The sequence below is a fragment of the Serinus canaria genome, chromosome 7 (genome assembly GCF_022539315.1).
Source record: "Serinus canaria isolate serCan28SL12 chromosome 7, serCan2020, whole genome shotgun sequence".
Lineage (NCBI taxonomy): Eukaryota > Metazoa > Chordata > Aves > Passeriformes > Fringillidae > Serinus > Serinus canaria.
The window spans coordinates 18,455,710-18,481,167 of record NC_066321.1 but is presented as its reverse complement, the minus strand read 5'-3'; the positions used below and the strand labels follow the sequence as shown (position 1 = coordinate 18,481,167).

Here is a 25,458-nt window from a genome sequence, read left to right as displayed (position 1 = left end):
ACTTTTATATGAAGTCTCATAGACTGAGCATGATCCTCTCCCCTTTCATTGCAGAAGAGGTACCAAGACCATACAGTTGTAGCACAGCTCCAGTCCTGCACCAGGACCCCACATGCCTGAGTCTGCAGTTTTCTTTGTGATCTGTCAACCAGACAATCCTTCAGCTTCCAGGCTGAAAAGTGGCCAGTGCAACTTTGCAGCCACAGACACTCCTCCAAACTCCTCCTCCTTAGCATTGCCTTGCTGAGAAGCACAGTCCTAACCATGTCAGCTGGTTTTTGTCAGGTGACAAGGCAGTCACAGCACTCCTGATTCACAGGATTGAATGCCTGCATCCAACACGGGTGAAAGATAACAGAGACCCAATTCTGTTGTGAGAGGCAGTGCTGAAGTTCAGTGCATGGAAGGAAGCTGAGAATTCCAACCTTCTGTAAGGTCACAAAATTCCCAAATAGGGTTTGTGCCTCCCGGAACGTTTGGGGCAGGAGTTTCTGATGCACTGTTGGCTCAGTGCCACTTCCACATGGGATCAGCCTCTTACTGCCTTCATTTGCAGCAGCAAGTATCTGATATTGAATGTTTTGGGAGGCTCACCTGAAAAAAATTTCTTCTTGCTCATTCTGATATCTGAGGTGAAATGCAGGCAGCATTGGCATGCTACTAAAGATGACTGTGCTGGCTGACCTGCAGAGCATTTCACATCCTGGTAATTAGACTCCAAATGCCCTAAGAAGGACAGCTAGGCAGCTAACAGGTTTGAGGTTTTTTAGAATCTTGCTTATCTCTGCCACATTCCTAGCTGGGCATGTGGCAACCAGGTTGTCAGTCTAGGCAGATTCAACAAGGACTTCTCTTGCAGGGAAATCCTGCCCTCATTTGCATTAGAATTAATTCCTGCAGCTCCAGATTTTTGGCATGCTGGTGGAGTGTGCTTGGTTCTTCAGTTTATAATCAGCACACTGCTCTCAGATCAGTGCATTCTGTAGAACACAAAATTCACCAGGGAGGAAAAGAAAACATTGACGTGTTTGGGTTTTCACAGACACATCTGATAATTTCCATAGATTTGGGGGATTTTTAAAATTACAAAATACAGTAATTTCAATATTCTGCAAATGGCTGAGGGAGATATGTTACAGAGTGATGGAAACTTCATGCAGTATGAACAAAGGCTGAGGTTTTTATTCCATAGTGATGTCAAAGCTGTTGGTGTATTTTGAATCCTTCTACAGATTCTATCCAAATTTGCCCTCTGCCATCACACCAGTGCGATACTTGGCTGTTTCCTTTATTTCTTTAGTTGTACATGTAGCACTCAGTATTATCACTTCTCTTTTCTTTTGTCTTTCTTATTTATTTTTCTCTCTTATGATTCATGTTGCTCAGTGTTCTGGTAGAGATGGGAATTTTCATTTGTTCTGTCATGTGAAGCCTGACTGTTCGATATTTCTTTGTTCAGTCCTCCCACTGATCATTCCCAAATTGCACAAACAGTGGGTTTCATCTGTATTCAGCTATCTTCTTGTCTAAAGTATCAATACAAATGCATTGTATTTAGTTGTTAAAGCCAGTAATTAATTCTAGTTTTAACTGCAACTTAACACATTTAACACTAAGTTAAATTTGAAATGAAGAGTTTTTGAGATCCATTATAGAAAACAAAGTGTTCTGAAATTTGTCATGGAATGAATCCTTATCCCTTCCAAAATCAGTTGGCTTTAATCAAAGCATTTTCTATCAATAAATCCAAAAGGATTTTGACCTTTTAAATGACATATTTTATTTACAAATTTCTTTCCAAAAAAGCTGTTTCAAAACAACGAATGCACAGCATTTTGTTTGGCTTTTTAAAAAATGTCAAATTAGGGCATATTCCTAAATGAAGCAGGTAAATCTTTAACTCCAATTTCAAGAGTCATCACTTTGTTCTTATACACCATGTTTTGCAAGTATTTGTTGTTTTACAGATTATGATGAACATGTATTATTTTCCTGAAAAAACATTTTGTGAGAATGCTTTAATCAGCTCTGTGGAGAATCCAAATGATTAAGATGTTGCTCAGCACACCCCAAAGCTAGACCAGCTCTCACAGGGTCATTGTCCATATCAAGAGGACAGAAAACATCCTTACTGAGACAAGGACAATTTCTCTAGAATTCACTTTTATTTTTCTGTAGCATTCAGGCTCTGCAAAGTAACTGTGCCAAAAAGCAACATCAGAAGTATTTTTTGGAGTTACACTGTCAAAGAGATGACAGGCTGTGTCCCAACCTTCTAACCAGGTCATCTTTATGGCTGCTCACATCAGGCTGCCTGCTGCTAGAAGCTGTTTTTCCTATGTTGCCTCCAGGAAACAAAAAATCAGAACAAGATTTTTTTTTTTCCAAATTGATGATTTTTTTTTAAATGGAGGGTGCTGAATGGCATGCAAGTATATATAGTTTTTAATATATTATACATTTATGTATCTATATTTTATATGTATAATATACATTTATTTTATTTATGTAATATATATTGATATTATGTTTTTCAGGTTTATACTGTAAATAACAAGACTTTATCATAATTGAATAAATTAAAGTTCTGGGGTACTTTTGGAACAAGTTATAAATCCTGTAAGGGTTGTGTATACTTTTGATGCTTTTTTCAAGTACTGAGCTGGCAGAAGGGTTGTGTTTCACCACTGGGCTTGCACTTTCTAGGGAACTTTACCATAGCAAGAAACCTCATCATGCTCCAAATGTTCTGGTGTTCTTATTTACTGAGCAGTATTGTAAGGTGTTAGAGTTGAGCACGTGTGTCTTTACAAGGCTGTGTCATGGCTTCACCAAGGCAATGAAGAATTGAACTGTATTCTCAGCTGCCTCTTCAAAATGTGACATTTCCTTCAACACAGCTTAGTTTGGCTAAGGAGAAAACCAACTCACCCACAGTATATCAGGAAGCCTCTGTGCAACTGTAATGATGCCAGCACAGAGATACTTGCATCTGCCTAGACATTTTCTGTCTCTATAGTGACAGTTTAAATGTAGTTTGAATCAAATAATTGCAGCACACTGCTGTGATTAGTGCCTTGAAACTGTTTTGATATGGAGACAGAATAAACCACCTAATAGAATTTACTCTTCCCTTAAAAAATGTGAAGTATTTTCATGCTGGACTAATTGGCAAGTAAGGACTCACATTTCCATGAATGGCTGCACCCTCTACAGGCTCCCATCACAGAATCATAAAAAAATGATAATAATTGGGTTCCAAGTATGAGCTCATGGTATTTTAAACACTGCACAGCATGTTTTCAAGTTTTCCCTTTCATCCAGTCCTCCACATTTTGATACATTATTTATTGAGAAAATTCTTATCTCAGTAATGTTGGAATTCTGAGTATATTTTCTACCCTGTTCTTGCTGCAGCAGCATCATAATAAAAGACAGTCAAGTTTTTGAGGGAGTTAACTGAAACAGTAGTGTTCTAAGGCATAAGCTCTGCACAAGGAGCAGTCTCCTGTAAGCATCAGGATTCTGCTATTGCTTCAGATTATGTCTCTCATCTCTGAGTGTTCAGGCTATGGGAAAACTGGAAGTTTGTGCGTCTCAGCCAAGATTTGCAGGTTTTCTAAATACTAATAGCATTACCCTCCTCTTTTGTCTTTTGTGTTATTAAGCCATTCTTCATTTGTTGAGGAGTTAAGAAACATCATCCAAGAGCTTATCTGTCTTTGGGGAAGGGACAATAGCAGAACTCTAAAAGGCACATTGGAGCACAGTTTGAACAAAAGCACCAAATTCAGGTTAGGAATTGGCTAAGAAAGGAAAAAACCCTAGAGGCTTATTCATGTCTCACTTTTGCTTACCTTCACTGGAGTGCTCCATGAAGTTACACAGGCTGTGCTCACAAGGGCCTGTACCTTACCAAAGGTAAATGCTACCAAAAGAATGACAAATGCTCAGCACTCCTGCAAATTGTGTTGAACATATGCTGTAGCTATGAAATCAATATTAATTACATTAAAACACATATATTACAAAACAGTAATATTTATTGAATCATAGAATGAGATGAGTTGGAAGGGACCCATCAGAGTATCAAAGCCCAGCTCCTGGCCCTCCAGAGCACTATCCCCAAGAGTCACACCATGTGCCTGAGAGCATTGTCCAAATGCTTCTTGTACTCTGTCAGGCTTGGTGCTGTGACCAGTTCCACAGGGGGCCTGACCACCCGTTAGGTGAAAGATCTTTTCCTGATGTCCAGCCTAAACCTCTCCTGGCACAACTTCAGGCCATTCCCTTGGGTCCTGTCCCTGGTCACCAAGAGATGAGATCAGTGCTGCCCCTCCTCTTCCCCTCACAAGGAAGGTGTAGACCTGTGGTGAGGTCTCCCCTCAGTCTCTGTTCTCCAGGCTGAACAGGCCATGTGACCTCAGCTGCTCCTTGTACAGCTTCCCCTCAAGCCCCTTCCCCATCTCTGTTGTCTTCCTTTGGACACTCTCCAAAAGCTTAATGCCTTTTTTAAATTGTGCTGCCTAAAACTGCATGTAACATTAAAGATGAGGCTGCATCAGTGCAGAGCAGGAAAATCACCTCCTTTGACTGGCTGGTGATGTATTTATTCAAAAATAAATACAAAATAATTACTTTGAAAAGAAAAATAAAAATATTTACTTGAGAAATGTAATTTAGCATTTCTTGAATGTTCTGAGTATTTATAAGGCCTTTTGTATCATTACTAGGTAACAGAAATAGATGAAGCCATCCTCTTGTGGATTTAAAATATAGATGCTTGCAGAATGTAATAGATAATTAGGTTTTTTAAAATGTTGATAAACATTAATATCTGTGTCTCAATGGCTGCAAATGTAGTGTTTTTATTGTGCTGTATTTTTTCTTTAGATTTTAGTATTGGCATTATACTCTATAACTCACATTAATAATTCACAATAGAGGTTATCCTACAACATGCATACTATGGATTTACTTTGGGACTGTTCCCCCTACAATTCCCTTCATGTTCTTCTCTCCATGCCTGACTGTATTCTTTTTAACCATCCCTTCAGATTTCTGTATTCCTTTTTGATGCTTTTTAAACTTAAATAGTTTATAGAGGTGCAGATGATAAGAACTCCATCACCTGCAGTTGACTAGAAACCCTGACCTGAAATATTGAGTATCTGTTAGCTGAGTGCTTGTTCTGCCTAGAGGATATGTTAGGAGCTCTGCATGAGTAAAGATGTTTTCATATCTGTACACTGCATACTCATTTGGAAGTTATTTATAGATGTGCTGTGCTCTTTCCATTTTCTATCCCTTTATCTCTCTCTCAAGATTACTGTTGCTTTCTGCCTCCCTCTAAATGTGAGCATTTCTGTCATTGTAATTCTGCTGCTCTGATCCATTATTGTTCTACCTCATTTATTTCATACAAGTCATTAATTGAACTTCATACATTTGGGCAAAAGGAAGAAACATGATACAAATGGATTCAGTTTGAAAATTTGAATTCATTGTTCACTGCCACGTGTTTGGGGAATTTATGGGATTAACTTTGTGGTGAGTTAACCTCATCTCATTCTCCCTTCTTCCTTTTCTCCATCAAGTCATGGTGCTGTACTTCAGCTGTAGCTGAGCAGTCACCTTGACCTGTTTGGAATGCAACTCCTCACTGAAGGTGTGATTCCCATTGTTTCCTTTATTCATGGCCAGCACTCCATCACACTGTCATTTGTACAGCCAGATGATAAACTGGATCATGGACTAATCTGGCTAAAAAAACCCCAAACTATCAAAAAAAGAGCAAAACTCAGTTGGCTCAGTCAGATGTGCTGCACTGTCACGCAAATCTGGGAAAAGGAGGTGCAATCACACTTATCAGCAGCTGCCCATATGTCTTGAAGTAGAGCAGCCATGGAATTGTGTCAGGCAGGCAGTAGTCCTGGAGGAGGGGAGGAAAAAGCCCTATTGACTATTTGAGCTAGAGATCAGGGCTCCCCTTTTCACAAGTTTAGGTGTCTCAAAGTTAAATCAGGAAGGTGTCAAGAAACATTGGACTTGCTTGAAAAAGATTTTTGCATTACAGTAGACAAAAAACCTTTTTCAAGACAATACTGTGAAAATGCCATTTTATTTTTTTTCACTTAAAAATGCATTCAGCAGCCCTTACTAAAGTGAATAGAGAAATACTGATAGAAAAGAAAACCTGTCTCACAAGATTTAATACGTGGGAGAAGGGGAAGTGACGTAGTGCTAAGTTCATCTTAGCTTACAACAAAAGCTTAGTAACAAATTGTTTCGACAAAAGTACATGAAGGAAGGAATTTGTCTGAGTTCTTGAAACAGTGGGAGGGGAAATTGAGCTGCTGGAGGTTGAAACAAATTGGTTTCTGGGGCTCTTGGGATGTCATGCCAGCCCTGTGAGCAGTACACTGTGCATTGCTTTTGATATTAGTCTGTTTGTAAAGAGAATAAAATACCCAATGCCTTTATCTACTCAGTTCCTTCCAAACAGGAAATAATCCTTGCTAGAGCCATAATTGTCCACAGGACTAGAAAGTGATGACAATATGGAGTACATTAGTATAACCACAAATAAAGCATTTGATGGTTTTCAGCTGAATGCTTTCAAAAAAGCTGGACACAACTTTTCCAACACTCTTCTTTCAGAAATAAAAAGAAACCCATTTGAACTTGGCCAGTTCAAAATGTACTCTTGGCAATGGAAACTTTGAAAGATGCAGCATATTTGGCATCATTTGTATCTGTTGGCTTATATTACTTCAATATAAGCATTTCAAACAAAGATAGGATGTTTTCTTAGCTCTCTTGGAATGTTGACATTGAATCATCCCTAAGACTAATTCTCTTTTTTGGAACCAAAAGCAATCAGTAGTCAAAAAAAAAAAGATTAATATCTAGATAACTAGAAGGGTAAAAGGACCAGGAAAAATGAGGAGTATTAAGGAATGCAATGCTATTTTGGGAGAAAGAATTTCAGATTGGCATCCTATGGAATATTTCTAGGTATCAGTCTTAGCCTTGTAAAATATTTGACCATTTTAACTAGTTACATTTTATAGTATTATTTTCTGGTTAGATATATATGTCAAGCCTATAGAATGAATCTTAATAGCATTAAATTCTTCTATTAATATTTTTAAATTCTTGTGTGCATTGAAATACTTCATTACATTCCTATTAACAGAAGCACAAATGCCAGATTCTGTTCCCAGTCATGCTGGAATCATGAAGTTCACTGGATGGAGATACCCCAGTTGCAACAGGATCACTGAAAGTAAGACTGCATCATGCTTTTTTGGCCATAGTCAGTTAAAAATTAACTGAAATGTGACAGAGGCAGTATGGATTCTTTTTTCTCCATAACAAAGATTAAGGTTTCATACAAGTGCTCAGGTTCCGGGGGATGAAAAACATTCAAAATTGTGTAAATTTTTTGTTGAGCCCAAAATTAAAGAAGCATTCCCTACTATAAATAGGGGGGAATGTTTTCTCCCACTATTGATACATTATTCATCACTAAATTATCCTTGCTAGACCTTCTGCAATTAAGGAAATGTCAGGATTTACTCATACCTCTTTTGAACAAAATATTGTATTAGCAAAATATAATAGTAAATGATACAATATTAAAAATGAAATATAATAAAAGATATATCATCAAAATATAATATATATAATGAACCACATAAAAATAGCAACCCTCCCCCCCTTCCCCTGCTATTACAGAATGTGGTATCATTTAAAACCACTGAAGGATTTGTGTGCAACAGAGACATTTGAGAGAAAGTCAGACCTTTGCTCTTGGTGTAACTTACTTAGATTGAAATGTCAGGTTAAAATTTCCCAAAAGGGAAGAAGTCCAGCTGCTCTCAAAGCAGGAAGAGGCAGGGCCTGCTTCACACCTCCACCTGGCAGCCTCCTTCTTGAGATAAATGGGGGAAAAGCAACTGAAAGCCAGCACTTCCATAGGAACATCTTACAGTTTTTGCTCTGTGCTTTTTGCACAGATATGCAGAAATGCAAATTTCTCTTCAGAATATGTTTTCAAACAACTTTAAACATATTGGTAGCTTGATGCACATACAATTTCCATTACTGAAACAACTTCATATGATTTGCTTTTCAGATTACTAGCAGGTAGCATTTTGTTTCCCCACAATCAGACTAGAAACGTAGGGAAATGTAGAGAGCTCTTCTCAGCGACAGAAAAGTGACACAATTCTTCAGTTAATTTACAAGAGTCCCTTTTTTTGCCAATATATCTATACATATATTTGTATTTTTAAAATTAATACTGTATTTAGTTTTGACATAATAAATACCCTTTTCTTTAAATATATTGCTTAGGCTAAAGCAGTGCATTCAAATAATATTTGCTCTTTGTCCTTTTTCACTGTTTTGTTAACATGTCTAGAATTGTTCTCACTGTTTTCCTAGAAGTATTGCATTCTAATAACTTCTAATATCATTAAATATTAGTCATCAGTCATTTTAAGTTATTTTATAAGTACTTAAGAGGATCTTTCAATGAAAACCTTCAAGTAAGAATGTTTTGAGAGGAGGAAATATTCTTGCTATCTTTGTGAAGAGCTTTGGGACTCCTTGTCTTGTCATTCATGTTCCAAACCAAACATACTAGTTTTCACGGGCTAAGACTTCTTGTTTCCTCAGCTTTGTTAGTAATATCTTATGGAAAAAAGCCCTGATTTTAGCTCTGCTCCCTTCATCACAAAAAAATAAATTCCCTGCCTTTATACAATGGCAGAATGATTACAGCCATTTCCAGCAGCTTACATTGTAACAAGATTATCTATATATGGCACAAACCCACATTTCTGTAATAACTGGAAAAATGGAGGAGGGTAGAATTCATGCCTAAGTTTATTTCCTCCAGTATTTCTGTACATGCTCTGAAAAGCTTATTTACTGATCTGTTTTCTGCTGCTGATGCTAACATTTTGAGCTATCTACAAAAAGGAGAAAAAAGAGCAAAGAAAATTTTGAAAGACAGAGAATCTAGAACCAAAACTCAATAAATCCATTACCTAATCATAAATATAAGGGGGCTTACACATCTAGCCTATCCTACCTAGAAAAGCTAAACTGTGTTACAGTACTTTGATTTGTTCTTGCAAGTTCTCCAGTGTTCTGTCTGTGCACTTGCACTTAAACTCGAGAACCTTTGCATAACATGCTGCAATAATTTGCTGCCTATTAAAAAGAAGTTCTATCTATTAATGTTTTCCAAGCAATACTATCCTTCCAAGCTGTAAAAAAACTGGTGTAAGCTTCTTTAGAAAGAAAGCAATCATAAATTGAAAAATTAACAATTGTCTTAAAAAAATCATATTGGAATGTCTGTTCACTTAAGAGGTGCCCCTGTGAGTTCATCATCTTCCTTTTCCTTTTTCTTCTTTCCTTTTAAATATCTTTATTGAAATTAGAAGCAGTGCATTGATCATCTTGAAAGATCAGAGGCAGTAATAAGTATTCAAGAAGGTTATTTTTTCATATACCTCATACCTGTAAGCTTTCTTTTGAACAGACAGACATCATCTGGGTTTACTGTTGTCCTCAAAACATCCTTGTGGGTTTTTAGCTCTGAGAGGAGTGCCCTTGGTCACAGAGTTGATCAGACTTAGCATACATTTTGCTGCACAGTAACTCTGCCTTTTACAGTCACAAATACTGTAACTGTACTTTTAGTCTCCTTTCACTTGAACTTAATACTAAAAAAGAAAATACAAGCAATGAAATGTATGACTGAGCTAGTGGTTTCCTTAGGAAGACTTAATACTGTTAATGTTTTCTGAAAGTTGTACCTTAATTACTCATAGAGATCTATAGGAAAACAAATGTTTTAGCAATCAACATGGTCATAGATATACCTGGCATACTAAATTATTTATTTTCAAAGTGGGGCTATTACTATTCTTATTTTACTATCAAGCTTATGCAAACGTTATTGCATCACCCCTTAGAGGTTATTTTCTGTGACAGGTCTTTGCTATTCAAAATGACTCTGGCAAAGCAACTGAAATTTGAAACCCATCCACTGTTTTTCTCTGTACTTGGGTTCCTTCAGTAGTAACAGATCAAACACAAAATGAAGTTTGTAGGTGCATTTCTTTTGCCTTCTCCTAATGATAAATGGATAGATGATGTGTTTGCCTTGGCCAGTGCAGATGATGTTTAGTAGCCTGTTTCCTTCTTGAAAATATGTTGCCTCATGCTCTACATTTTTTATCAGCATTAACATTCTAAAAGTTACAGTGGTTGAAGGTCTTGCTTGAAGGTCAATATGAGTTCCACTGTGCAGGACCTCTGTCCCTCATCTGAGCAAGCTTGGAGATCCCAGAGCAGAAGCTTAGGCATACAAAAGTACCTTTTGCTTCTATAAAAAGATAAAAGTATGGAAAGTAAAAATCTTCAGGTTTCCTTTACAATCCTAGTGAACTGGGGAGCAGATTCTGGCATCCATTCTAAACGTAACAACTCAAAATTACTGTTGGTGTGTCTTTATCTCCTCTTTTCTCATGTGCTTTTGAATGCTCTTGTAAGAAACTGATCAGCTGATGAGAACTGATATTCCCTTCAGAGAGTGTGTATCCATCAAACTGTGATGCAAGGAGTTCTCTCCAAAAGGGATTTTGGAGCCCAAGGCACCTTGAATACAGAAATTTTTCTCCTTCAGGATTCCTCACATAATCTGATCAAACCTGCTGCTCTTACTGGGTCTTGCAGTGACATGAAGTACAAAAAGAGTACACAAAGTCACCCCAAATCTTACACTGCCTCTTCAACAGCACATACCCTGGCTGTCACATCTGCTAGACAGCAGGTATTTAAGTGACTGCAGTGTTACTGCAGGGTCCTAGGGCAGTAATGTCTTCTTTAAGTTGCTAGTAGTTTAATATTCATGTTATTTTTCACTTTTTTTGTAATGTCTGGTGCTTGACACACATAACAAACCTCCAGTGCTAATATAAGTTACCAAGCTGCTCCTTGCTTTAGAGGCTCTACTGCAAGTCAGGACCCAGATGCTTTTCTGGAGATGGAGACTTACTGTTAGGTCCTTATCTGCAATATTGTTTCAGATGTGTCTTTATTATTTCAAGCTCTTCTTCTTAATTTTGATCTTCAGGATCGAAGTTTTCAGTGTTAGGGTGGGTGTGATGCTGCTGCTGCCTTTTCTATCATCTTCCCACTCTTGGGTCCTGGCTGTGTATGTTGGTCTGAGAGAACTGTTCAAATGTCAGCACATTGAGCCATGGCACAGTACTGCTAGAGACAGCTATTCCTGCACATTGGATTGTGAAAAGAAAATGGAGCATATATATGAAATGAGGCTGTTCTCCAGTCTGAATAAATAAACCCCCCCTGTTTTGATAGGTGTGGATCACATCTAAACTGTCCAGCATTATTGCAGCAGTCAGAGCAAGGCAACTGCTTTATCCTATTTCACTTCTTTTAGTGTAGGTCATTTTATAAATAGCATTGTTGGTCAAGTTGTCAGCAAGATTAGACAAGCAGTCAGTGGAGTTGTGGGTTACATATTACTGGGTTCAGGCAAACTGTGTTTGGTCCTAGATGATTTACTTAATTACATTAATAACCTGAAGCTAATGGTTAGCTGGTCCAGCATCTTAATTTTCTAACTTAAAGACTTGACTGTTCCAAAACACTGAAGTTATTCACTGGGTACAGAACAAGTTCAATTCTCTTAGATGAGAATTTATGTGATATTAGATATATTCTGACTGCATAGTGATAGAAAATAGTGTGCAGAGCGGTACTGGCTGCATTCATGTTCATATTACTTATGGGAAGATTTTTTTCCCACTGAAACTTTGAGTTTGAAGAACCTCCCACAAAATGCAAATAAAAGAATGGGGTTCAAATCTAATCTATCATGTTTGTTACTATTAACAAGCTTCTGATGTCATCAAAGTCATAAGTTTGGATATATTACGAATCATCAGATAAGAATTCAGGCATATTATATATATATTAAAAAAAAAAACCCAGGCATTCAGTCATTAGCTGGAATATTATTAATTAATAGACACAAATTAAATTTTTTTTAGTAAAGATCTGCACACAACATAATATTGACATATTGCTATGAATAAAATACCATACTATGACCCCCAAATGCAGAGAAAGGCCAAGTGCATTTAGAAGTAGCAAAGATGTCAGACACCAGTGTGAAATAGCATTGCTGAATTCCTGGGTATCTCCTGTCTTTGGCTGGTTTTTGACCATGGGCTGTTATTGCACAGGCCATGGACAGATAGTTGTGATTTGTGTTTCTTCACAGCTACTCACAGCTTTCTGAACTGGAAAATTGCTGACTGGACAGCAGCCAGCAACTGCCCAGGGCTGTGCTGGAATGGCCAGAAGCTTGGGAAGGTGATCATTAATCTGTGCCTGTGCTGCTTGGGCAGATACCAGGCTCCCTCATGACCTGCCCAGGGCACTGAAGAATTGGGATTTCTGACAGAGGCTCAGTGTTGCTCCCTGACAGATCTGAATGCACTGGCAGGGCTTATGCCAAGCACTCAGCCATCAGTAAAGGACACTGTAAAGAATCCTGAATAGAAGTGAATATATGAACAGAAAAGAGTTGGCAGAAGTCATTGTTTAGTTTTGTTTCTTTGCCCCAGCTTCCTACAGACAATCTTTTTTTAACCCTTATTATGCCTTTGAATGCTTTCCCTGTGCATGTTGTCAGCATTATAAAGATTTCCTTTATGTATTGGTGTCCCTTTTGTTCATATTCCAGCCTACCACAGGGAACATTAAGTTTTCTTCCTAGTCTAGACACAGCTGCAGGTGCCTCAAATGCAGTGTCCTCAGCCCTCCTACCAAGTACTCTGTTGTGCTTCTCTGTAACATCCCAGCACTTCAAGGGATTTAGGCCAAGTGAAAAGGCACAGAAAGCTGAAACTCAATTTACTTTGAGGCTGGCCCACTGTCACCTTGTGAACTTGTCCTGAAGCTCATATTATATCATTAAACACGTATGAGCTTGCAATAGGCTGTTGTACCTGAGCAATTGATTAAATGGATTCCACAGAGACAATCTGGAGATTCAGGCACTTTGGACTTGAAGCAATTGCATGTGTACAGCAGGGGTTGTAATTCCTTCTCTTAGGCATAAGAATTGAAAATAACTTTTCACAAAATGAAGCTCACAAAGGGCAACACAGGATTTTTCTTTACTTGCATGTATTAAATTTCATTTTTTAAGCAGTTGTATTAATAAAGGATCACTGGAGACATTCACTGTTCCAAGTCTCTAGTTTTAGGACGATGTTCATTTGATCTTAGAAAATGTTCAGCATTACTTGTGATCTTTGATCACTATATTTTAATAAAACAGCTCAACCCTTCTTTCTTCTATCCTCTGCTTCCCTGCTCCTGGAGCTGTTTTTCTAGTTCACCTTTTCTTCTAGTATTACATTATTTATATAAATAATTTCCACTGTCCAGGTTTGTGGAGCTTTCCTTCCAGTTTGACTTTCCCAGGAAATTACATTCCCTGTTAAATAGGGACTAAATTCAGTTCATTCAACAATCTCCAAAGGCAGAATATGTAACAGTGCAGCCAAGCCATGAAGTGTCCTGATCTCTCTCCAGTTGCCTTGTACCTTCCAAGCCAGTTGTGCTGCTGGGCTCTCTGCACATGTTGTGCCTGCACACAGACCCTCACAGAAAAGACTGAGCTCTCCCTGGAGAACTGGGCTGATGTAAAACCTGGATGTGTTTGCTCATGAAAGAAATGTGAGTTCAAACTCAAGGAATGTTTGTACACAATCCTCTAACAAATCTCTGCAGATTTAAATCAAATTTGATTCGATTAATTTTGAACTGTAATTTCTGATTCCTGCTCCTGACTTGTGAAAAGGTACATATGAAGGTCTATATGAACAAATCTGTCAGGTTTTTTCTCTTCTCTCCATTCAGAAATTAGGTTTTACTTTCATGATTTCTACATCAAGCATTACTGACAACAGTACTGAGAGTACCTTTCCTTATTATACTTTAAAAGCACAAATAATATTTTTAAAAGCACAAAATTTGCTTTTAAAAATATTATTTTAGCTTTCCTAGTGTAAAGCATTGAGTATATTTATGATTAAAAATATCATCTGAGCTGATACTATTATATCCATACCTTGTAAAAGTAGTATTTAGAAAGTTAAATGACATAAACCCAGTATAATATAAATAAACCCTGTAGGGTAAATTATTTTGCTGGAAGTACTCAGAAACCTGAGTTCAACATGCATGAAAAGATTAACACTTCTATTTTTAAAAATTATCTTTCAACTTCAGAACAAATACCACATTACATCACAGTTAAGACTTTTTGAGGTAAAGTCCGTGGAAAATAATCTGCTTATAAACCAACCGCAGTCCAAAACCTACAGGCATCAGTAAATCTACGTAAGAAAATGTACTTAAACACACTATTCTGACAATGGCATGGGGTATTTTCAGACTCCTTTAACACATGGAAACCAATAATTAGAAAAATTGATAATATAATTATATACATTTAATCACTTTATGTAATAGAATGACAGAACTTTGCTGAAATGTTATTAGAGCTTTTAATTTTAAATTGCTTATTGAATAGACTGATTTTGACCTTTAGCCAAAGATAAAATTAACCATAAAAGAAAAGAATAAGATCTTCAGGTCTGCAATTTGTGATAGTTACCACAAGGTCAGCAGAGCTTTGAAAGTTTATCACTCCTGTCTACTCAATTAATTCAAGACATCTGTTTGGATTCTAGATGTACCAAGAGACCTAGTGTAAATGAGGTAATAACTTTACAGAGATAATATTTTTTATTATTTTTCTAAGCACTGAAGTTACTCCTGAGTTTTGTATTAAAAACATACAATCTGTTATTCTTAAATTCTGCCTATATGGTAAACCAATTATAAGCTAAATTTTTAATGTGTTATATTTTGCATATCTGACTTCACTAAAAAGAGCATCCAGAAAACTGCAAATAATTTTTACTTTATTATTTTAAAGCATCCTACTGGAATGGCCAGTGGACAATTTTTTTTTCTTGTGGTTTCCTGTTTGTTACAGAAAAGCTCTCTCAGGACTTGCTTTTGTGAGGGTTCAACATCACTCAGTAAATGCAGTGAGTAAAGGTAACAGGGCTATGGAACTGTAGATGTTATTAGCCATAAGAAGTCCTTTTATTGGTGATCCAGTCTGTTCAACATGCACATTAACCCTTTGGGATTTACAGCTCAGTACAGAAGAGCAGCAGATTCAAGACAAGTAGCACACAAACTTGTGTGCCTTCTCTGTGCCTTCTCTGTGCCTTCTCAGTGGAGGTGCATCCAATTTGATTTAGTCCTGCTGCCCAGAGAATGACTTACCATAACATCTTCTCATTGTGCATCATTTTGTGGTGACTTTCAGTCTTTGTGATGATACAGGTCTCTTTAAAGACTATTTTTCCTCATTTGGAAAAAAATAGCGGGCATAAAATAGTCACAGCACAGTTTTCACTAAATTTTCTAAAATCCATGCCCAATTATAGTATTAAAACTTGTTCCATTCCCTGTAATTTCCAAACTCTGCAGTTTAGACTGTAACTCCCAATGATGACCCCAGTTTTTGCAAACCCAGACATTTCTGCCTTTCAAAGTTTACAAGAAACAATTCATTAGAAAGCCATATGTGCCATTTTGTTTATAAGTTTTCATAAACTGAGGATGTCTGCATATTCCATTTGTCCATTTGTTCTTCAGGATTATAGTTCTTTAATCATATCTGTGTTTCTAATGGGGCATGTTTCATTAAAAAGACTAAAAAACATGTTCAATCTATGCAATTAGAGAGTAATTTCATTTTCATGTTTTCTACTTGATTGATATTTTATGTATGGGAAATTTGACAAAATAGCTACCTGGAAGTGCTTAATTAGGGAGACTATACCTGCTTATACAGCTCTTGCCCATGGTATCTCTAGATTTAGTCCTGTGAAGTCTTTAGTCAATGCTAACTAAAATAATCACTTTAAAAATGAATAGCTATGTCACACTGGAGACCATAATGAATTTCAGCTAAGCACCATTTCTGTATTTCAAAGAAAGGTCAAAACTACGTATTGTATTCTCAACTAGACTGCAATCTCATTTATATACAGCAAGTCTCAAAAGGTTATGACTTTACATTCACTATGCTGCCATTACAATCTGTATATTCTTTCTCTAGGTCCCAAGATCTATACATTCTCCTAATGGGGTCAGTATACATTTATTAGTTAGAAAATAATTTAAATTCCTGTTGCATTTGACAAGTAGTATAAGCTGTAGGTGTTAAGAACACCCTGTATTCTCCCTCTTGGTTCCATTTGTCTGAGTGTACCAGAGGTATGCACAGGCCTGCTGTTCACATTAGAGGAAAGCATTCCCAGACCTAGAAACCTTAATATAAAACAGATAAATTAATCTGTATATTTTAGTTGCATGTTATACTGCATGGTATAGCTGTATCTTAGTAGGAAAAAGGAATAAAAGCTATATTCTGAGGACATTACTATATTCACAGACTATTGTGAGGAAAGAGATTAAGAGCTATTAAATTATTCAGTTGTGTGACATATTTGCACAGCCCTTTTAAATGTCTACAAGAAATATTTCTTGTTTTGTACTTAACAATTTCACATAGTGAATATTAGAGTTGATGGACAGACAAGAAGAAAATCTGGCAAGCAAAATATCTTTTGAAAAATAAAGGGAAATGAAATGCAGTCTTGTTCTGGTTTTACAAAAATACAGACTAAGTTTCAGGGAGCATATATTTCTTTTTTTCCTTTATCCCTAGTGGAAATCACAGTCCTGAAATAGGTACAATTTTTTTCCTGTGGTATCCACAGGGATTGTGAGATGCTTCAAAGTGACTGCTACAGTACCTAGTCTGCAGGTTGGATATGGTAGCCTCCTGCATTTCCAGGAGGGAAATGGAGACTTAAATCCATCCTATCCTAGGCACATTGTTGCCTAATTCTAGGCTGAGGAAAAGTGCTATTTCCACTGAGGATTAAGACAGCTGGGTATTCACCCCTGAGCTGGTCTAATACAGATATTATACCCTCTCAAAACAGCTGAGAAGCTTCCTATCACTTAATCCAATGATCACACCACTCCTTTTCTAAGGAGTTAGAAAAAATAGGTCCAAATTTGGGATTTAGCTCCCTGCCTAATATCAGATTCTTACCAGGGCATGATAGTGTCAGTACTCTGAAACAGAACAGAAACTGGTGGACTTTGCATTAAAAACAAAATATCAGCTGAAGTGAGAAGTAGAGATTGGTTAAATCCCCCAAGCTTTAGGATATTTAGTATTCACAGCGTCCTTCTGCAAAATACTCAAGCATTAAGGAATTTATTAGTGGCCAGTAGGGCATAGAAACATTCTAGATGTCAGCCTGGCAGGGACACAGGTGAATCCAGCCCCTCTCTAAAGCTGGGGCAGTGATGTGTACCCACGTGTGCACATCACCATCAGGCCTCTCTCACCTGCTCTCCAACAGCCTCCTCTGGCATCAGAAAGCCACCCAGTATCAAACTGCCTTGGGGATGCATAACTGAGGATTACACTGGTACTTGATTAATCCTGACACCCAGTTCACATGCACCCACCCTGATAGGAAATTGTAGCCTGATTTGGTACCTGCCATTTTTGGTGTCTCCTCTGAAGCATGTCTCAACATGAAAATCCACCCAACTTTGACATTTTAAAGGAACATATACATCTGGCTTTGGAATTGAGACTGGTCCAATGGTTAAAGCAAGACTCAGGGTGTAAAAATAAAGACCTTGAATAGTTTCTCTTGAGAGGGTAAAGTACAGTAACTGCTAGTAAAAAGAAGCAGAGGAAGGCATATAGTTATAAAGACAGAGCTTAACAGGTAAATGTTTTCAGACGTTGATCTTGTTTTACTGCTGGCACCATGGAGTTTTTCCAAATGGGAAATACATTGCAGTCTGTTCTTTGGATAAAAGATGTGGAAAGTAGACTGGTAGTAAAGCTACCAGTATTATTTCTGCCAGGTAAATCTTGAGACTTTCTACAGTGATGTTTATTCGTTTTTCAGTCCACAGACAAAGCAAGGCTGTGCTGAATAAAATAAGATATAATTACCTGAAAAATTAACATGTATCAGGACACCCTGAAATACGCATACAATAAAATGTAGATATTATCAGAAAATTACCACCTCACTCACTAAAAATCCTCTATGAATTCTGAGCACGAGTTCTTATTTTACTGGCAAAGATTTTTTTTATCATTCTCGCTACTTTTAAATATCAGGTTTATTGTAAAACATGTAGTCACTGGATTAGTATAAGGGATTACAGCAATCAGTTATATTTAAATGGCATGTTAGCTTTCTAAGCAGCAGTTTATAATGAATTACTTCTAGAAAACGTAATTTAAATGAGTAATTTTTTTCTCTTACGTCAAAAAGCAATTCAGACTAAATCCACTTTTGCCTTTTAGATTTTCTACAATTATTTTCATGAAGGAAACCTCAGACCCCTCCAACCCGATATAAAAAGACAGCATTTATCAATTAGATCTGTGTGCACATTATCTAATACTTGAGTGTAAGCAAAATGTTAAAAAAAAAAAAAAAGAAGTAGTGTTCCATGTCCTATATCTCTCCCAAGAATAATGGCATGGACAAATATTTCAGACTTTAGACTATCAGTATAAAGTTACTTGGAACTATTATTAACTCTTCCATCCTGAGGTTATCCTTTCCTCTGTGGCTTCACTGGACTGTTCTTTTCCAAAACACTCCAGCTTATTTCTTTATTATACTCTGTTGTATTTATTAAGTGAAATCATGTTAATGACAGTAACAACTTTTTTCAGAAAAGCCAAGTTAAAATCAGACATCTGAGCAATTACCAAGATTTTTGTTTCATGGGTAATCTTGAAATCTGTGCATCCGAATTCTCAAACCAGTTTTCATTTTTCAAGCAACTGAATTCATACCATGCCACATAACTTATCACCTGGCATCCTTGCTGCAGAACTAGCAATTTTTCAGTTAGCAACCATCTTGTACCTTGCTAGCATATGTGGTGCTGTATTATGTCTGGATAGCCAATGCTGTCTCAGTTAGGAAACAGGAAAAAGTCTTCACAGCTAATACATCCATCAGCTTTTTTTATTAATTCTCATATTATTTTCTTACTATTCTCTTTTAATTAAGTAACATTGCATCCTGACATGAATATGGGTTGTTATCTCATGTACACTGCATTGCTCTACCTTTTATAGAGCATTTGATAAAATCTCTGCTATGTGTATTGTGGGGTTGCTCTTCTTCCTCAAGCCACTCTGCTGGCCAGTTCTAACTCCACTGTCATCCTCAATAGCTTTATGTGCTAGTGTAAAGGAAGGGAAAGAAATGCTGTTCATCATTAGAGTCTGGAGAAATCTCTACATGCTTAGGAAGTTACATTTTTAGGCTCTCTTTTAGAGCAGATGAATGACACAAAAGGTGTTGTCAGCAGTGTAAAGGCAGACCCTAAAACAATCCCCAGGAAGGCCTCTGGAGAGAGACAGTGAGTTTGGGTCATGTACAGCATTAGAGAAGATAGAGGGCAGGGATATTTGGATTCAGAGAATCACTCTCACATGAAAAAAGTATAATTATAGGGCCAAATTTCTTAAAAGCCCAAACTCAGCTACCAGTCTGGAAATCTAGAGTAGATGCAAAGACTGCAAAGGTATTTTTGGAATCCAAGAGGTATTATGAGTATTAATGGAGGACAGCCATTAGATGGTGCTGACAACTTTCAGGTGTAAACTGAGAAGGCTGGAATTACCTTTCCTTCTGGTAAAGGCTGGTGAATGTCAGCTTGAGGCTTCTGATATTCTGTATAATGCTATATCCTTTCTAAAAAATATAAACTTTTTCTAAAAATAATTTATTTTAGACTGTCACGCCTAAATAGGAAGAAGCAATACTTGCTTTACCTCTTCTGGTATCACACAAGTGCAGCATTTGGCTTATGTCAAAGGAAAATGTGGAACTTGAATCAATACCTTCTCTTGTTACATTCTTTAATATTTTTGTTGCCTACTGTGAGACAGAGGAGTAGTAGAAAATGAAATCTTGTTTATAATGAAGTGCTATTTGATGCTAAATGCTGTCATGTTGTTGCAGTATCATTCATAGTAATATTTTAATATGTGATTAACTCAACTAGGTAAATGAGGGATGTAATTAAAATGCTGTTCTTAACATGTAAAATAATTTAAGAGAACAGTTGAGTGATGGATCACTTCACATACATCACAGGAAAGATGAGCACAACCAGCATTGTCTCCCACTTGAACAGTAAGTCAGCTGATTTTGACATGAAACCCTCCAGAATTCTTTGAAGTACAATACTGCTTTCTTCTGGGGGCACTGTGGGTTAATAGCATACTTAAACCAAGCTAAAACAAGACAATGTTTCAATCAATTCAAATGACATAGAGCTGAAATTCTCAACTTAGTGTCTACTGAGACCTCCTTTTTCAGCTTGAGAGTTCTTATCTCTCCAGTCAAGCAAAGAAATCCACTTTCCTAGGAAATATGGAAAGTCTGTAATCACCCTAATGCCCTGACACTTGCTTGCCACTCCATTGAGCATTATGACTCTTTGGACTCATATCCTTTGAGACAAGATGGGAGTTTCTTCTTTCCTTTCTCAGTTAGCCAATTACACTCCAGTGTAGATTAAAACAGTTGAGTGCACTTCCAAAACAACAGCGAGATCAGTTCTTTGGAAGACCTCTCTCCTCTCCTCTCCTCTCTTCTCAGCCTGACTTACAGATGTTCAAGAACTCAGTTTTCCTGCTCATTAGGTAGAGCCATAAAATTCATGGTAAACAGAATTGTTCCACTTACTGCCAACCAAGGACATAGAGTGTAAGAGGTTTTTCCACTTGCCTGTCAGTTCACCTGAAGAGATAATTCTGATGACCAGGAGCTGGCTTACCCACAGCAGCCAGAGACACATACTATTGTGGAAATGCATGTAGCAAAGTGATTTGCCCACCATAGGGGTCCACTTTTGTTGCAAAATAAAACAACATGTAATAGACTAATTCTTTTGAATTGATGTTATTTTCTTGGTTTGCAGAAATCATGACCTCTTCCAAGCTTGCAAAAAACCCTAAAGCTGCCAGCATACCTATACAGGAATTGCTACCTCTGATTTGTTACCCAGACATTGTCTTAAAACACAGACTCTGAAAGGGGCAGTAGTCTCAGGCAACAGCTCAGCATTGCAAAAGGTCACAAGTTAATAAAAGTGGGAATATCTGTTCTTTAAATATATTTGTATATATAAAAATTATACTTACATATATATATATAAAAATTATACTTATATATGCAAGTCTTACAAGAAGAGGCTGAGGGAGCTGAGGCTGTTTAGCCTGGAGGAGAGGAGGCTCAGGAGAGACCTTACAGCTCTCTATAGCTGCATGGAAGGATGTTGACTCCCCTGCCAGGAGGGGGTCAGGCTCTTCTCCCAAGTAGCAAGCTTGGACAAGAGGAAATGGCTTCAAGTTGCACCAGGGGAGGATCAGGTTGGATATTGGGACAGATTTCAAGAGACAGATGAAAATTAAAAACTGAAAGACTGAAAAATGAAATTAAATTGAAAGAATGATTACCAAGCATGAAACAGGCTGCCCAGGGAAAGGGGTTGAGTCACCATCCTTGGAGATATTTAAAAGATGCGTAGATGGTGCACTAGGGGACATGGTTTAGTGGTAAACATGACAGTGTTAGGCTGGAATCTATGACATTAAACATATTTTCCAACCTACATGTTTCTGTGATTCTATATACTTACACCTATATCTGTACATTAATACATTTTTTAAAAATACACTATTTAAACATTGTGTTTAATATAAAACTTTACTACTTCCCCAGGAGGCAAAAATTTCTTAATCCTACTGAGTACAGGAAAGGTAGACCAGCACAGGAGGTGACCTGTATGAACAGCTGGGAATAGAATGGTAACCTACACAGCCAGTTTGCCCATTTCATTGAGAACTGGGAGTGTCATCACTACCAGCTTGTTACATCCCCATTTTTTTCTTGACTCTTCCTATTTTCCATGCTTTACTTGAGAATTGTCTGTTGCATCCCCTCATTTTCCTTCCCACTTTTTTTCCCCTCTTTGAACTTTTCTGTCTGCCTTCTCTTGACTTTACCTTAAAGGATTCAAAACAGTAACAGTGAACTTTCAACCACTGTCATTCAAATAGGATCAAAGTGATGTCAGAGGAGCTCACATCTCCCTACCATTGTGTGTTTATAGACAATGACTTGACCTCTGGCTTCTCAAAATGTAAATGCTCATTATAAAGGGAGAAATATGTCACAGAAAATGAGATACTAAAGAAAGCAAGAGGTTTACACTCCCCTCCTTACTTCTCATGCAGTTCACACAAAAAGTGCTACATTTCATTTCACTCTAAACCTGCTCAGGCTTTGGTCTGAAAAGATCTGGAAGATTAAATTTGTGTCCTTTGGGTCATCCACAAGTGATCTTGGATTTTCACACATGTTATCTGTGAAATATCTAAGGAATACAGAATACTGTATTTATACAGAATATTAAGTCAATATTAGTGTCAAAATAAGAAAGTAAACCAAAGAAAAAAGGATCTTGAGAAGCAAACCATGAAAACTGTGTACCTATGTAATCTTTCTATTCGTTCATACGTTGTGGTAAGGGATGTATGAAAAAAAAAATCACATTTTTTCTGTTCAAAATGATGATGAAGTTATCCATGTAAGGAGGTTTCTAAAGAGTCAAATGTACATAATGTTTCTTCTTTCTGACTTTAGTAGTCAAATAATTCCAAGGCACCTGAGCTCCTCATTTACTACTATAAACTGTTGGTGTGTTGATATAAAAAAGCATTATTGTCACCATCATAGTTTGAATTCATTAACAATCTTATTTTCAGGCCACTGTGAAATTTTTAAAGAGATGCCAACAAAAACATGAAAATCTCTCCTTCTTATAAAAACAGAACTTCAGCTCTACTTTAATAATTATAGAATAAGCACATAGAACACTTCTGATCTTTTTGTGGTGTAAGTATCACCCATCTCTCAGCCAAAACTATTCAAATAAGGAGTATTATTTTTCTGTTGTTGACCTGAAAAGCTCTAAAGTATTTTCTTGTAAGATCTTGAAGGATGAAAACAAAGAAAAAGACTGAAAAAAATGAAGGAGCCAAAATAGCAGATATTCTTGCCACACTTCTGCTGGACTCTTAGGAGATGATAACTAGTGAAGAAGAATTACTGGAACTATAATGAGTAACCAAAACAGATGACTGAGGAACAAAGATATAAAGAAGTTCCCAACAAAGCACTCTAGGTAGCTTTCTTGTAAATCACATTTTCAGAGTTCCAAATAGTTGCCAGCACTTTCTGTCTTTGTCTATGTATGAGACACTTGTGGGAGTAACACTGTTTAATTCAGCACAGAAGTCATCAGTTTGTTCAGCTGATGTCTCTGACAAAAGACTGTTAACTGATTACATCTGCCATCTTGCCTCAAGTCTCCTCGTAGGAAACTACAAGAGAAGTAACAATCTCTGTCATACACAGGTTTTTGTGTGTATGAATCACAGCACAATTCTGAATAAAACCACCAGCTGGTGCAAATGTATGTACAGTGGCAGGGAGCACTACATTGTTCAGGTTTAGGATTTAGAAGAAAGATTGATGCTGCTTTCATTTTTTTCTCTTTGTCCCCATTTTTCAGATATTTTACAGAACTATGTTCATACTTCTACAAAACTAATTCCAAGATGTTTAGAAACTCCATTAGTGATTTATTTTAGCATCTTAAAAGGAGTACAAATGTTGACAATATATTGATATTAAAATTCCTCAAGCATTTCCTCATTTATATTATTTAAATAGCCATATTACAAGTTCTGTGTTGTATTCTGATCCTACTATCTCTTGAGAGCATATTTACCTAAATAAGTTTATTCAGCTTGCCAACTATTTTAAAATTGACTAATTTCATCAACTCTTCATTAATCCGTATAACAGTTTTCTCCTTCTATTTCTATCTCCCCTGCAATCCATTTAAAAGAGCTTTTATTCCTATACTGCCAACTGGGAAAACCTTTAATGAGCTGAAAGCTGTAGTAAGAGATTTCCTGTTTTGTATCAATGCCTGCTGGAATGTTCTTTGTTTGATGAGTACAAGGACAGACCTAAAGAACAGCAACCTGAATATGTGGCGCTAAACTTTCAGGGTTTGCAATTGAATTTCACAAAATCCAGTAGGACTTATTAGGCTTGAATGATGCTGCAGCTTTCACTCTGAGAAATCTGGAGTTGATACAGAGGATTTTAAACAATAAAGACTGGACATACATTCTCCAAATATTCCTAGCAGCACATAGTAACTCAGTGATTTTCAAGAGTTACCACTGGGTTTCCTGGTGGTCTCTAGTCTTGTCTAGCCCAGTACTGCAGCACTGCAAAATCAAGTTGAAGAGAGTTTATTTGAGAGGAGTTACTTGCATAAGGGAATTCACTATTTTTTCTTAGTAAGTCTAGTCATTTGTTCTGCAGGACCTTTGCCTTTTGTTACTTACTTTCTCTTTCACATGCCTTTCTCCACCACCCAGCTTTCTGCATCCTGAAATAACAAACAGTCTAAATGTATCATAGAGTTAAAAAATTACATGAAAAGCAACTACCTAAGGAGGGCATTTCTCTTTGCTTTTTAAATTATGGGAAATAACTTTTTTTCAGCAGAATAATCTTGATTGTCTTGTTGTCTCTACCTCTCCATGGAAGAATTTGATAGGTCAAACTCCAGCAGAGTCAAAACTATCTCTGCTCTGATGGCACCAGTTTTACATCTGAATTCTAATCAGTCATCCTAAAAGTGATTCTGCAATTATCTTACAGAGAACAAACTATTAATACTAATGAAATACTAATTAAAATCATTTCTGTTACACTTGAAGACAGAGGAAACAGCCCTGTGGATGGCAAAGAAAATGCCAGCGAATCAATGAAATTTTGTAATCCCTATTGTAAATATTATCTTACCAGAGAAAAGTCAATCTAACACCAGTTACATATTACAAATGAGGGTTGGGGGGGTTTTATGCATAATTTTTTTCTTTAATATGAAAAGTTATTACGATAACAAACCTGCAATATACAGCTCATTTGCACTGAAATCTTCACAGCAGACTGGGCAAATAACAATGAACTGTTATTTCTTTTATGAAGAAATATGTTTGTTGAACAATTTTTGCAAGGTATGTGCAATAGTAAAAACTTATTACTAGATACACTATATAAATTCCTCAGGACTCCAAATGAAAAT

General features: G+C 36.9%; 1 protein-coding gene across 2 annotated transcripts in view; it reads right to left on the bottom strand.

Annotated features, from left to right (window-relative positions):
* B3GALT1 (beta-1,3-galactosyltransferase 1) overlaps positions 1-25,458 on the bottom strand; it is a 153,939-nt gene that overhangs the window by 94,137 nt on the left and 34,344 nt on the right. The gene's annotated exons all lie outside the window — the stretch shown is intronic.